At 36.8% G+C, this 12,440-nt stretch overlaps 1 protein-coding gene across 3 annotated transcripts in view; it reads left to right on the plus strand.

The window, feature by feature from the left end:
- Positions 1–12,440, plus strand: part of ELP3 (elongator acetyltransferase complex subunit 3) — a 103,360-nt gene that overhangs the window by 31,089 nt on the left and 59,831 nt on the right. The gene's annotated exons all lie outside the window — the stretch shown is intronic.

The raw sequence follows: 12,440 nt of genomic DNA on the forward strand, positions 1-12,440 counted from the left end.
TTTTTTTTTTTTTATGTATTTCAGAACACGTTGCAGGCTTCAGTACACTTCTTTCCAAATATAGTCCACTGTGTTTTCTTTTGAAGTAAATTTACATGCAATGAAGTGCAAAGATCTTAAGTGTATCATCTGATGAGTTCTAATAAACATATATACCTGTGCATCAAAACTCTGTCATGATATAGAACCATGGTTATCATCATCCCAGAAAGCTTCCTCGTGCCCCTTCCCAGTAAATTCTCACCTGTATCTCCCAAAGGCAACCATTATTCCCCTTTTTCCCCCTTCCATACAACCATATACTGTTTTGTATAAGGCTTCTTTCACTGAGCTTAATATTTGGAGATTCATCAGTGTTGTTGGGTATTTCAGTGGTTGTGCTGAGCAGTGTTCCATTGTATGCATGACCACAGCTTATCCATTCTATCAGTGGACACCTGGGCTATTTCCAGTTTGCAGTTATTATGATAAAACTTCAATGAACATACTCATACAAGTCTTACTGTGAATATTGCATTTATTTCTGTTGGATAAGCCAGAAGTAGAATTGCTACATCTTGTGTTTAATTTTTTAAGAAACTGCCAGACATTTTTCCAAAGTAGTTGTACCATTTGTACTCTGACCGGTGATGTTTGAGTATTTGGTTTTTCCACATCCTCACCAACATATGGTGGTGTCAGTCTTTTTAATTTTAGCCATTCTAGTAGGTGTGTAATGGTTTCTCATTGTGGCTTTAATTTGCATTTTCCTGATGACTAATGACGATGAGCACTTTATCATGCGCTTATGCTTTCTGTGTATATTTCCTTCCTGAAGTGTCTCTTAAAATCTTTTGCCCATTTTTTATTGGACTGTTACAAATCCTGGATACCAGTCCTTTGCTAGAGCTGTATTTTACAAATACAAAAACCTAGTCTGTGGCTTGAGTATTCATTATATTAACTTTAAGCTGAAGTTTTTATTTTGATGAAGTCTAATTTGCAGTTTTTTGCTTTAATAGTTATTGCTTTTGTATTGTCTCTAATAAACCTGGGCTTACTCCCAAGACAAGAAGATGCTCTCCTGTGTTTTCTTCTAGTTCTCGTTTTAGGTTTTTATATTTAGCTTGCCTGTTCAGGCTTGTGATCCATCTTGAATTAATTTTTATATGTAGTGTGAAATAAGTCAAAGTTTCTTTTTTCCCTTATAGATAGACATCTGATTGTTTCAACATCACTTCTTTAAAAACGTCCCCATTTTTTTGTTTCAACATTACTTTTTTAAAAACACCCCCATTTTTCCCATTAAAACTTTACCATTTAGATTATATTGGTGGCTTTGTCAAAAATTGATGGACTGTAAATGTGGAACTGGGCTCTGTTCTGTCCCATTGATCCATTTTTTAGTTCTTATGCCAGTAACATACTGTCTTGATCATGGTAACTTCATAGTATATCTTGAAGACAAGTAGTTTGAGTCATCTTTGTCATTGTTTTTCAAGATTATCTTGCATATTCTAGTTCCTTTGCATTTCTATATAAAGTTTAGAATCAGCTTATTAATTTCTACTAAAAAGTGTGTTAGGATTGGGATTGTGTTAAAACTATAAAATAGTTTGGAGAAAATTGACAATAATATTGAGTCTTCTGATCAATGAACATAGTCTATCTCTTCATTTACTTAGATCTTCTTTAATTCCTTGTAGAAGTCTCCAGTGTAGAAATGTTATTAGCCTTTTGTTAAATTTATTCCAAAATATTTTTGTGTCTGTTCATGCTACAGAAATTGAACTTCTTAAAAAATTTCATTTTCATATTGTTTACAAATAGTATATAGATATATCATTGATTTTTATATATTAACCTTGTATCATATTACCTTAATAAATTCACTACTTAGTTCTAAAAGCTGTTTTTGTAAATTTGCTAAGATTTTCTTCATAAGCAATCTCTTAATTTGCAAATACAGTAGGCTTTAATTTTTCTTTTTGGATTTGCATCCTTTATCTTGCTTTGTTGTAATGGCTAGGACATTAAGACAGTGTTAAATATAAGTGGTGAAAGTGGACTTCGTTTTCTTATTCCCAGTAACCAGGGGAAACATTTAATATTTCAATATTAGCTGCAATGTTACTTGAGGGGTTTTTTGTAGGTACTTTTATTAGATTAAAGAAGTTTGCTGAGAGGTTTTATCATTAATTCATTTGTCTAATGACTTCTCTTTATCTGTTCAGATGATCACATATTTTTCCTACTTTATTTTTATCAGATAGATTACTTTGTTGTGTTTTTGGTTTTTTTTTATTTTAAACTAACCTTGCATTCCTAGGATATACCCTATTTGGTCATAATGTGTTATCCTTTTTATATATCATCTTGTTAATACTTTGGAAAGGATTTGTATATATATTCATGAACAGTGGTGGTTTGTAATTTCCTTTTTTTATAATTTTTTTGTTAGGTTTTGGTATTAGTGTTATTATGCTGGCCCCATTAAACATGTTAGGAAGTGTGTCCTCCTCTGTTTTCTGAAAGTTCATGTAAAATCAATGTTTTTCCTTCCATAAATGTTTGTTAAAACTCACCAGTAGAATGATCCAAGGCTAAAGTTTTCCTTATGGAAGGGTTTTAGACGATTAAGTCAGTTCATAACTAAGGATATTCAGATCTTCTGTTTTATCTGTATCCATTTTGGTAAGTTATATTTTTCAAGGAATTTGTGTACTTCATCCGGGTTGTTGATCTTTTTTGGCATTATGTTGTTCATAATATTCCCTTATGCTTTTAATATCTGTAGGATGTTAGTGATCACCCCTCTTTCAATCCTGATACTAATAATCTGTGTTCTCTCTTTTTTTTCCTTGATTAGTCTAGTTAGGGGTTTATCAATTTTGTTGTTCTTTTCAAAGAACTGACTTTTGACTTTATGTCCTCTACTTCATTGATTTTTTTTTTTTAATTTTATTTATTTATTTGACAGAGATCACAAGTAGGCAGAGAGAGAGGAAAGGAAGCAGGCTCCGTGCTGAGCGAGAGTCCGATGCGGGGCCTGATCCCAGGACCCTGGGATCATGACCTGAGCCGAAGGTAGAGGCTTTAACCCACTGAGCCACCCACGTGCCGCCTACTTCATTGATTTTTGTTTTACTTTTTTTTTGTTGTCTTCTCCTTTCTTTGGCATGCTTCATGGTTCTTTTTCGATGACTTAGTAAGGTATAGAGGCTTGGCCATTTTTATAGACCTTTTTTCTTTTCTGATGTAAGTATTTAAACCTTTAAGTTTTCCTCTAAGCACTGCTTTGGCAGAATCCCATAAACTTTGATATGTTGTATTATAATTATTATTCTCTTCAAACTATTTTTTAAATCCTTTATATTTGGACCCATGGATTATATAGAAATGGGTTGTTTGATTTCCAAACACATGGAGTTTTTCTTGGTATCTCATTGTTGTCAGTTTCTAATTTAATGCCATTTTGGTCAGAGAGAGCCTATTCTGTATGGTTTCGGTTTTTGTTTTGGGGGGGGGATTTTTTTTTAAGATATTTATTTATTTATTTAAGGGAGAGAGAGAGAGAGGGCATGGGAGGAGCTGAGGGAGAGGAGAAAGAGAATCCCAAGCAGACTCCACAGTGGATGAGGAGCCTCATGCGGGGCTCAGTCTCACGACCCTGAGATCATGACCTGAGCTGAAATCGGGAGTTGGATACTTAACTGTCTGAGCCACCCAGGCGCCCCTTCCTAAATAGGAAATGAACCTTCTTAAGAGAAAGTCCATTATATCTAACATAATGTTTTACGGATAGAGAGTACTAAGTAAGTGTTATTAAATGAACCCAGTGGAAAGAACTGTGCATGAAGAACCAGAAGACTTAGTTTCCACACTTAAATCTGTGATCATCTTACATTATTACTTGATTTAAGCCAGTTATGTGTTCTGTGCTTTCGTTTACTCGTCTATAAAAATGAGGTGGGACTAGATTATCTCTAAAATTACTTTCTCCAACATTCTGTAGTTTGAAGATTTCTGTTGGAATGAGAATGTTTATCTAAAAGATGTATTTGGAAGTTATTTTTCATCTAGCAGTCACTTTCTGACAATGACTTTTCTATAATGCATTTATAGTCCTTATATATAGTCCTTAAATTAGAATGTGAATGCAGTGTTAAAAGAATATGTAATAACTCTTTTTTTTCTTTTCTATTAATAATGCATTGCTATTGGTTCTTCAGCTATCTGATAGCATTCTTGTCAGCTGTTGAAAGAATCAAAAACCAAAATGTTATGGGTTGTTTTGTCTATATATATCTTACTATCTTACACCTTGTCAACTAGCATGATAGGGAGCAAGGGTCCCTTATTAGTCTCTAAACTACAAGGTCACCAGGTTAGTTTTTCATTGGTTGTGCTCATTTAAAAATCAGAATTCTCTTTGTTTCTGTTTCCTTGGTTTGTGTTGGGCAGAACCTTGTTTTATAGACCTCATTGACATAACACCAATGTCCAGGAAGCAAACTTGACCACTGTCTAAAAAAATAAAGGGAAAGGGGGAAAAAATTGTTACTTTTAAATCATCAAACACCCAACTAAGTCATTAAGTCTAGAATATCACCAGCACAGCATTGTACGGAGCATAAAATTTTATTGAGATATATTTTCCAATATGACGATAGCAAAAAAAGAATTTTTTTTTTATTTATTTTTTCAGCGTAACAGTATTCATTCTTTTTGCACAACACCCAGTGCTCCATGCAAAACGTGCCCTCCCCATCACCCACCACCTGTTCCCCCAACCTCCCACCCCTGACCCTTCAAAACCCTCAGGTTGTTTTTCAGAGTCCATAGTCTCTTATGGTTCGCCTCCCCTCCCCAATGTCCATAGCCCGCTCCCCCTCTCCCAATCCCACCTCCCCCCAGCAACCCCCAGTTTGTTTTGTGAGATTAAGAGTCATTTATGGTTTGTCTCCCTCCCAATCCCATCTTGTTTCATTTATTCTTCTCCTATCCCCCTACCCCCCCATGTTGCTTCTCCATGTCCTCATATCAGGGAGATCATATGATAGTTGTCTTTCTCCGATTGACTTATTTCACTAAGCATGATACGCTCTAGTTCCATCCACGTCGTCGCAAATGGCAAGATTTCATTTCTTTTGATGGCTGCATAGTATTCCATTGTGTATATATACCACATCTTCTTGATCCATTCATCTGTTGATGGACATCTAGGTTCTTTCCATAGTCTGGCTATTGTAGACATTGCTGCTATAAACATTCGGGTACACATGCCCCTTCGGATCACTATGTTTGTATCTTTAGGGTAAATACCCAGTAGTGCAATTGCTGGGTCATAGGGTAGTTCTATTTTCAACATTTTGAGGAACCTCCATGCTGTTTTCCAGAGTGGTTGCACCAGCTTGCATTCCCACCAACAGTGGAGGAGGGTTCCCCTTTCTCCACATCCTCTCCAGCATCTGTCATTTCCTGACTTGTTAATTTTAGCCATTCTGACTGGTGTGAGGTGATATCTCATTGTGGTTTTGATTTGTATTTCCCTGATGCCGAGTGACGTGGAGCACTTTTTCATGTGTCTGTTGGCCATCTGGATGTCTTCTTTGCAGAAATGTCTGTTCATGTCCTCTGCCCATTTCTTGATTGGATTGTTTGTTCTTTGGGTGTTGAGTTTGCTAAGTTCCTTATAGATTTTGGATACTAGCCCTTTATCTGATATGTCGTTTGCAAATATCTTCTCCCATTCTGTCAGCTGTCTTTTGGTTTTGTTAACTGTTTCCTTTGCTGTGCAAAAGCTTTTGATCTTGATGAAATCCCAATAGTTCATTTTCGCCCTTGCTTCCCTTGCCTTTGCCGTTGTTCCTAGGAAGATGTTGCTGCGGCTGAGGTCGAAGAGGTTGCTGCCTGCGTTCTCCTCAAGGATTTTGATGGATTCCTTTCTCACATTGAGGTCCTTCATCCATTTGGAGTCTATTTTCGTGTGTGGTGTAAGGAAGTGGTCCAATTTCATTTTTCTGCATGTGGCTGTCCAATTTTCCCAGCACCATTTATTGAAGAGGCTGTCTTTTTTCCATTGGACATTCTTTCCTGCTTTGTCGAAGATTAGTTGACCATAGAGTTGAGGGTCTATTTCTGGGCTCTCTATTCTGTTCCATTGATCTATGTGTCTGTTTTTGTGCCAGTACCATGCTGTCTTGATGATGACAGCTTTGTAATAGAGCTTGAAGTCCGGAATTGTGATGCCACCAACTTTGGCTTTGTTCTTCAATATTCCTTTGGCTATTCGAGGTCTTTTCTGGTTCCATATAAATTTTAGGATTATTTGTTCCATTTCTTTGAAAAAAATGGATGGTATTTTGATAGGGATTGCATTAAATGTGTAGATTGCTTTAGGTAGCATAGACATTTTCACAATATTTATTCTTCCAATCCAGGAGCATGGAACATTTTTCCATTTTTTTGTGTCTTCCTCAATTTCTTTCATGAGTACTTTATAATTTTCTGTGTATAGATTCTTAGTCTCTTTGGTTAGGTTTATTCCTAGGTATCTTATAGTTTTGGGTACAATTGTGAATGGGATTGACTCCTTAATTTCTCTTTCTTCAGTCTTGTTGTTGGTGTACAGAAATGCAACTGATTTCTGTGCATTGATTTTATATCCTGACACTTTACTGAATTCCTGTACAAGTTCTAGCAGTTTTGGAGTGGAGTCTTTTGGGTTTTCCACATATAGTATCATATCATCTGCGAAGAGTGATAGTTTGACTTCTTTACCAATTTGGATGCCTTTAATTTCTTTTTGTTGTCTGATTGCTGAGGCTAGGACTTCTAATACTATGTTGAATAGCAGTGGTGATAATGGACATCCCTGCCGTGTTCCTGACCTTAATGGAAAAGCTTTCAGTTTTTCTCCATTGAGAATGATATTTGCGGTGGGTTTTTCATAGATGGCTTTGATAATATTGAGGTATGTGCCCTCTATCCCTACACTTTGAAGAGTTTTGATCAGGAAGGGATGCTGTACTTTGTCAAATGCTTTTTCAGCATCTATTGAGAGTATCATATGGTTCTTGTTCTTTCTTTTATTTTTTTTTTTTTTTTTTAAGATTTTATTTATTTATTTGACAGAGAGAGATCACAAGTAGACAGGCAGGCAGAGAGAGAGAGAGAGGGAAGCAGGCTCGCTGCCGAGCAGAGAGCCCGATGTGGGACTCGATCCCAGGACCCTGAGATCATGACCTGAGCCGAAGGCAGCGGCTCAACCCACTGAGCCACCCAGGCGCCCCTCTTTCTTTTATTAATGTGTTGTATCACATTGATTGATTTGCGGATGTTGAACCAACCCTGCAGCCCTGGAATAAATCCCACTTGATCGTGGTGAATAATCCTTTTAATGTACTGTTGAATCCTATTGGCTAGTATTTTGGCGAGAATTTTTGCATCTGTGTTCATCAAGGATATTGGTCTGTAGTTCTCTTTTTTGGTGGGATCCTTGTCTGGTTTTGGGATCAAGGTGATGCTGGCCTCATAGAATGAGTTTGGAAGTTTTCCTTCCATTTCTATTTTTTGGAACAGTTTCAGGAGAATAGGAATGAGTTCTTCTTTAAATGTTTGGTAGAATTCCCCTGGGAAGCCGTCTGGCCCTGGGCTTTTGTTTGTTTGGAGATTTTTGATGACTGTTTCAATCTCCTTACTGGTTATGGGCCTGTTCAGGTTTTCTATTTCTTCCTGGTTCAGTTGTGGTAGTTTATATGTCTCGAGGAATGCATCCATTTCTTCCAGACTGGCCAATTTGTTGGCGTAGAGTTGCTCATAGTATGTTCTTATAATTGTCTGTATTTCTTTGGTGTTAGTTGTGATCTCTTCTCTTTCATTCATGATTTTATTGATTTGGGTCCTTTCTCTTTTCTTTTTGATGAGTCTGGCCAGGGGTTTATCAATCCTATTGATTCTTTCAAAGAACCAGCTCCTAGTTTCATTGATTTTTTCTATTGTTTTTTTGGTTTCTATTTCATTGATTTCTGCTCTGATCTTTATGATTTCTCTTCTCCTGCTGGGTTTAGGGTTTCTTTCTTGTTCTTTCTCCAGCTCCTTTACGCGTAGGGTTAGGTTGTGTACTTGAGACCTTTCTTGTTTCTTGAGAAAGGCTTGTACCGCTATATATTTTCCTCTCAGGACTGCCTTTGCTGTGTCCCACAGATTTTGAACTGTTGTGTTTTCATTATCATTTGTTTCCATGAATTTTTTCAATTCTTCTTTAATTTCCTGGTTGACCCATTCATTCTTTAGAAGGATGCTGTTTAGTCTCCATGTATTTGGGTTCTTTCCAGCTTTCCTCTTGTGATTGAGTTCTAGCTTCAGAGCATTGTGGTCTGAAAATATGCAGGGAATAATCCTAATCTTTTGATACCGGTTGAGACCTGATTTGTGACCCAGGATGTGATCTATTCTGGAGAAGGTTCCATGTGCACTAGAGAAGAATGTGTATTCTGTTGCTTTGGGATGAAATGTTCTGAATATATCTGTGATGTCCATCTGGTCCAGTGTGTCATTTAAGGCCTTTATTTCCTTGTTGATCTTTTGCTTGGATGATCTGTCCATTTCAGTGAGTGGAGTGTTAAAGTCCCCTACTATTATTGTATTATTATTGATGTGTTTCTTTGATTTTGTTATTAATTGGTTGATATAGTTGGCTGCTCCCACGTTAGGGGCATAGATATTTAAAATTGTTAGATCTTCTTGTTGGACAGACCCTTTGAGTAGGATATAGTGTCCTTCCTCATCTCTTATTATACTCTTTGGCTTAAAATCTAATTGATCTGATATAAGGATTGCCACCCCAGCTTTCTTCTGATGCCCATTAGCATGGTAAATTGTTTTCCACCCCCTCACTTTAAATCTGGAGGTGTCTTCGCGTCTAAAATGAGTTTCTTGTAGGCAACATACTGATGGGTTTTGTTTTTTTATCCAGAATTTTTTTTTTTTTTTTTTTGTGGTGCTACTCTAGAGAAATTACATCATTAACCCCAGATGTTATTTAGCGATTCAAACAAATTTTTGGCTTTCCAAGAATTTTGTAAATTCTACTTAGCCAATTCTGGAGTTGTAGATATGGAAGAGAGTTTTACATTATGACTAATGAAAATTAACATTTCTTCTGTGTACCATTTTTATTTACTTTGCCATTTGGTTTGACAGGTTGAGGTTCTGTAGGATTTTCAGGAATTTGGGCCTTGAACTCTAGTGAGATTTCACACAGGAGTAGACTAAGACACATTGACTTTATTAATGACAGAGGTTTTAAAAATTGGTTTTTTTTTTTAAGATTTTATTTATTTCTCAGAGAGAGATACAGTGAGAGAAGGAACATAAGTAGGGGGAGTGGGAGAGGGAGAAGGAGGCTTCCCGCTGAGCAGAGAGCCTGATGTGGGACTTGATCCCAGAACCCTGGGATTATGACCTGAGCTGAAGCAGACACTTAATGACTGAGCCACCCAGGCACCACTGACAGAGGTTTTAAAAGAGGACTGCAACAAATTGATAGCAATGAAAAGTGTTCTTTGATGCCATAATCTTCCTGGAGTGAATCATGTAAACAGTTTCCAGAAGATAATAGACTTTAACATTGGTTTGCTGTCTTCCTTCAGTGTCCCCTTTGTTGGCGCCCTTCAGGCAAGGAGTTAGTAATAATAGATACCACTTTTATAGTTTACTTTTTTCCTTCTATAAATAGAACCAAGAAATAATATATGTTCATATTTCTGCCCCTTTTAGGTCTTTGTTCTTAAGTGGTTCTTGATTTTGTCTGTGTCTTTTCTTGCAGCTAGATTGTTAAACATCTCTGGGACAAGAACTAGTGTATTATTCCTTTCTATAGAATCCCTGGTCTAGTTTAAGGCATCCTCTAGGGTTGATTCTTTGCAAGAGGAAAGATAACCAGCAGAATTATCCAGAAGCTGCTGTGGGAAGGTAAAGAGAGACCTGCGTCTTTAGTTATGCTTGATTATTCGTTCTTTGTATTTGTATTTTTTTTTAAAGATTTATTTATTTGACAGAGAGAGATCACGAGTAAGCAGAGAGGCAGGCAGAGAGAGAAGAGGAAGCAGGCTCCCCGCTGAGCAGAGAGCCCAATGTGGGGCTCGATCCCAGGACCCTGAGATCATTACCTGAGCTGAAGGCAGAGGCCTAACCCACTGAGCCATCCAGGCGCCCCTGTATTTGTATTTTTTTATACTGAAGGAGAGTTTTTAATGCTGAAGACTTTAAGCAGTTACCTCTAAACATATTCGAACCTCCTGCCTTCAAGGTGCCTCCTGCCTAGATGCACAGACAATCGTCCACAAGGCAAACTGTATTCATATTACGGGCAAGATGGCTCCGGGAATGGGAGCACAAAGTGATGAGAGGCTCTGGAAAGATGTTGTGGGAGGAGAAATGTATTTGAGCTATGTTTTAAAGACCAGGTAACATTTAGTTTTTGTGTACTTTCAAACTCTGAAGGTATTGTCCCACCCCACTTCCACCCGCCCAATCTTCTTTAAAAAAAAAAAAAAAAAAAGTCAGCATAAGTTATTGGCTCAAGTTATATTTGGCTTTGCAGAGCATATTAGCTAGCATCTTTTGTAGTTGGTGCCACTACTGTGGCATGCAAAAACATGTAGGATTCAGTATAGCCCCGCACAGTAGGGGCCAGACTTATTTAAAATGACACTGTAATATCACAAAAAGAGCAGTGGAGTCGGAATTAGAAGACCTGGGTATGAGTCCTTACTTGGTCTTTAGACCAAGTGATCAGGGTTGGAAAATGTGTAGCGCATTTCCTGGGCGCCCAAGAACTTAAGAATTTTGTGGCCCCCAGAAGATATGGGAGTTGAACTGGGTACTAACAGAGAGGCATCCTATTGGATGGCTACCTAAAATGATATGAGGGTTATGGCAGGCCCTAAAAATTGCCCCAAAGTTGCTTAGACTAGTTGAAAGCCTTCATGCAAATATTTGCATATTAAAGAACAATCATTAATATCTTTACACCGCTGTTCAATGAAGAGGTAGGTTCGGTGATTGTAGGACTAAATATAGCATTAACCAAAATCCCAGTAAAAATACAGTTATCCTATAGGAAAGGTGACCTTAAACTCTGTTCTTTTAGGAAAATACCCCATTAATTTGTCATTCAGATTAAGAGTTTCTGCTTAATTGCTTTCCAAATGAAAATACAATTCTGAAAAGAAGATAGTGTTAAAAGCTTTTTATAAATACAAAATGTTAGCTTTTAAAACTTATTTTTTAAAATTTTTCCATTTCTTACCCTGCAAAAGGTAATGACATTTCCCTTAAGAGGAAAGACATTTTTGAAATGGAGTTAAATTATTGTTTGAGAATAAGGCTGGTCTCTGTCCTTATACTATATTCCAATTACTAAGAAAGAGATCTTACAGTCCTTGCAGCAGCTTCCTCTCTGTGTCTGCATGCCTTTTGTGATCTGGGCAATAGAAAGATGAGCTGGTGATTTTCTCTTTCCTGTGGACAGATTCCCACTTGCACAGTTGCCCGTCCTCTAGTTTTTTCCAGTGATCCAAGGTACTGTTGTGCTGCTGAGCTTTCTTTTAAGAAAAACTGGAGGCTTTGAAACAGTCAGTTAATAGGGAGATATATGGTACAATTATAGAATGCCTGATTCTATTATGTTCTTTACTTTCTTAAATATACTAATTTAGAGTTTCTTTCTTTCCTTTCTTTTTAAATCAATCTTCATGTGATTTTCTTTCTCCATAATATGAGTATTTTGATTTTTTAAATATGGTTTTCCCAATAATTGGGGAAAAACCCAATAATTGATATTTAAAGAAAATTATATTTAGCCATGGCATTATGTACTTCTTTCTGTTAGTGCAGGTCTTAGTACCTGCCTATTTGAGAGGCATGGGACTTTCTGATTTATTTCAAAGATGCATAATGATTTATATCCTGTCTTAGGCAAGATTTGATAAATATCTGAGCACTTTATCTCTTATGATTCAGTTTTCAGTAACTGTGGACCACTTATTTACTTTTTAGTTCTGTTGCCTCTAGTAATCCCATATAAAACCTTATAGGTAATAAACAGTGCAAAAGAGTTGGAATATCAAGGATGAAAAATTTCAGAATCAGTGCTCCAGTTCAGTGATTAACTTTGTTAATAACTGTTATTAAAATTAAGTCAACTTTTATTGACAGTTAATGAAGAAGTGAGCCTAAAGGAGTAGTTTAAAAGTTTTGGAAACTTGATGATTTTTATACTTGAAGAAAGGACTTTGAACTTCTTTGAAAGGAAAGAAATTAAACGGGGGGAGAAAAAGAGGTTTCCCTTACCCTCCCAGGCAATTGAGAAAGTTGTAGAAGGATGCACCAAAAAGAATCACTGGGTTCTAGGATGTTAGAGAAGTTGAAAAGAGAAATCTGATGTTCCTTGC

Source organism: Meles meles, chromosome 2, assembly GCF_922984935.1.
Source record: "Meles meles chromosome 2, mMelMel3.1 paternal haplotype, whole genome shotgun sequence".
Taxonomy (NCBI): domain Eukaryota; kingdom Metazoa; phylum Chordata; class Mammalia; order Carnivora; family Mustelidae; genus Meles; species Meles meles.